At 48.7% G+C, this 3,061-nt stretch overlaps 1 non-coding gene and 1 pseudogene across 1 annotated transcript; both read left to right on the forward strand.

Moving 5' to 3' along the window:
* The first annotated feature begins 1,725 nt into the window (after positions 1 to 1,725).
* On the forward strand, positions 1,726 to 1,902 carry LOC132134697 (U2 spliceosomal RNA; annotated as a pseudogene).
* A 351-nt stretch (positions 1,903 to 2,253) lies between these two features.
* On the forward strand, positions 2,254 to 2,417 carry LOC132134763 (U1 spliceosomal RNA). Its single transcript, XR_009429757.1, has one exon. It is a non-coding gene; the product is annotated as a U1 spliceosomal RNA (small nuclear RNA).
* Positions 2,418 to 3,061: the final 644 nt, after the last annotated feature.

Genomic DNA, 3,061 nt, shown 5'->3' on the forward strand with positions numbered 1-3,061 from the left:
GGGCCGTGGGGGGACGTGGACACAGGAGGACTTGATTTGGTTTTTAAAGACAACGATTTTAAAATTTTAGGTGTTAAATTTGATAAAGAGGGTGGAGGACGGGAAAGCTGGACTGACTTGCTAGGGAAAGTTAGGAAAAGACTAGGGTTTTGGGGACTAAGACAGTTGACGATTGAAGGTAAAATTTTAATTTTTAAATCTGTGATTTTACCTCTGATTTTACTTGTTTGTTCTGTTTTTAGCCCCCCTCGGCAGTTCCAGGTGAAACTGGAGAGGGCGGTGTTTTACTTCCTGTGGGGGTCCAAGTGGGAGCGCCTGAAGAGGGAGACAGTCAAGAAAAGGCCAGAGAACGGTGGAAAAGGCCTCCCAGACCCCCACCTGTTTTTAGGCAGCTGCTTCACCGCCCTGCACATCAGTTATGCCATGACCCCATCCAAAGAAAACAAGACGGCTGCAATGGCGCGATTTTGGATGGGGTCTTACCTAAGAACTTTGAAAATTTTACCAGTAGATTTGAAAACCCCAGTGTCTTTTAACTTGCCTAAAGAGTACAGTTTTATAAAAAAGTTTTTAAAGAAATACCTTTTAGAGAGTGAAGATGTCACCATTTTAACTAAACACAAGTCTCTCATTTCTGTTGTGCAGGACCGGGAACCGGTGAGTCCAGTTCCGGGCCTCACACTAAGTGAGGCCAAACAAGTTTGGCGGAATGCGGCTCACCCTGCTCTCCAGAACAGGCACAAGGACTTATCGTGGATGGTGGCTCATGAGATCCTCCCGGTCAGGGCGGTTATGCACTCCAGAGGCATGGCCAAAAACCCCATCTGCCCTCGGTCCGGCTGCAATTCCCCGGAGACCGTCCACCACCTGCTCTGGGACTGCAGCACTGCGCGGGCCCTGTGGGCCAAGACCGGCCCCCTGTATTTCCCGTGCCTACCAGCAGGTGGGGCCCAGTTCGGGTACCAGCTCGCCATCCTTGGGGTGGGCCGGGGCTTGAAGGACTTGACGGCACAGAAATTTACCTCGCTCTGGCTCACCCTCAACGTCATCAAGGATGCCATCTGGGCCACCAGAAACCTGCTGGTGGGGAAGCGCGTTACGGTAACCCTCAATGCATGCGAGCTAAAGGTAACATCAATGCTGCAGGGGTACCGGACGACGATATTCGGACTGGGGGGCCGGGGTCGCACAGAGAGGGTCCCGGCAGGCACCGACCCTGGCTGCCCGTAGATGCACCCTCACCATTCTGGCTACGGTAACAGCGGGCCAGCGGGCCGGAGGAGAGGGGATCTCCGCTGAGCCCGTAAAGTAGCATCTCATGTCCCTGTTCTGGAGAGTGGGGTGAAGACCGACTTGATAAGGACTCACCCCCGGTCTTGCACAACAGATGGTTTTTTTTATTGGTTTTTATCCAATAAATTGGTTTTTATTGTGTTTTATCAATAAAATTGGTTTTATTAACATGCATATGAGGCTTGTTTGCTTTTTTAAATTTGTATTTTACTTTTGAAACCAATCGCACCTTTTAAACACACCCCAAATATGGCCTTTTAAAAACAAGCAAAACACTGTGGTTTTAATCAAATGTTTTTTAACAATGATTGTTTCTTTCATTTTACCATGTGTATTTATTATATATTATATGGCTTGTTTTAATGTGTGCTTGAAAAGAAAAATGTGTGTGAAAGTAAAAATGCAAATGGAAAAAATGTAACTCGTGACAATAAAACTTTTTTGAAAGAAAAAAAATCTGTTCTTATCAGTTTAATATCTGATACGTCCCCCATCCGGGGACTACATATTAAATGGATTTTTAGATCACGGAGCTGGAGCCGGGGCTTGCTCCGTCCACTCCAAGCATCGGCCTGGTATTGCAGTGTCTCCAGGAACGGTGTGCTTTCCCTTTTTGGGGATTGCCGTTTATTGTGTCGAATAGCAGAACAAGGAATGAGATCTGCCATGCTGTGGTGTATTGCGAACTTTTTTCCTGATGCGCCCTCCTGGGGTCTTGGACTCTTCCACGAACGATGCACCCACCTGAGGTCTTTCACAGACGAGGTGATGCATCGAATCAGGTGTGTTTGGTTAAAGAGAGTCATCTAAAACCGGCGTTGGGAAGCACCGGCCCATGAGCTTGGCAGTTTCCAGGCCAGTAATGGAAGGCACCCGTCCTTCCTTTCCTGGAGGGGGGCTAACCGTTGGTGTGGACGGTAGAGACGCAAATCGTACCTCTGGCTGACCGCCTGGGCCTTCATACTAACCTGGCAGGGGAGACACCATGATCAAGAAGGCGGTTCACCCAGGGCGAGGCTTGCCCATTGCACTCCGGCCATGCTGACCCCTGCGAATTCCCCAAATGCGGGAATCTCGACTGCATAATTTATGGTAGTGGGGGACTGCGTTCGCGCTCTCCCCTGAAATTGTTGGTGAAACAAAGCAGAAGAGGTTTTTTCCAGGTTTTTTTTTTTTTGCGTTTCAGAATGGGGAGTTCTGTCACATGCGAGGTATGTGTTGTGCGCCTGTGAAACAACGCTTTCAACGATTTTTACGCTCTTGAAAAATCGGACCCTGGTGGGTGGTTCAGTTCGAATATAGCACAGACCTTACTTTGAAAGTCGATTGGACTGACTGCAGCCTAGCTGTAGCTGTCTCCATGTTGTTTGGTTGTCCTTTTTCAATTGGTATTAATTTTGTTGTCGCTTACAGCGCCACCGAGTGGCCTGTCGCAGCGCCCTTTTTCACCTTGCTTCTGACTGAGCCCCTGCACAGGTGTGCCGATTTGGGTGAAGGGATCTCATTCCTTCCTGGAGTTATAGCCATTCGAGCCATCTCGGACACGCCACGTTAGCACGTTTTGAGGTCCCCTCGCCAAGGTGAATGGAAATTTCCACTTTTTTGGGATGATTATTGACAGGCAGACTCCAGAGAAGCTTTCTGTGCTGCTTTGGGTGGGACTGGGCCAAATACCTGGCGCTAGGTTGCAAAAGAAGGTTTTCGACAAAATCCCAAATACCCGAAAATTCTGTCAGAGCAACGAGCCAATCTGAGACCTGCGTCTGGT

The sequence above is a fragment of the Carassius carassius genome, unplaced genomic scaffold (genome assembly GCF_963082965.1).
Source record: "Carassius carassius unplaced genomic scaffold, fCarCar2.1 SCAFFOLD_61, whole genome shotgun sequence".
Classification (NCBI taxonomy): domain Eukaryota; kingdom Metazoa; phylum Chordata; class Actinopteri; order Cypriniformes; family Cyprinidae; genus Carassius; species Carassius carassius.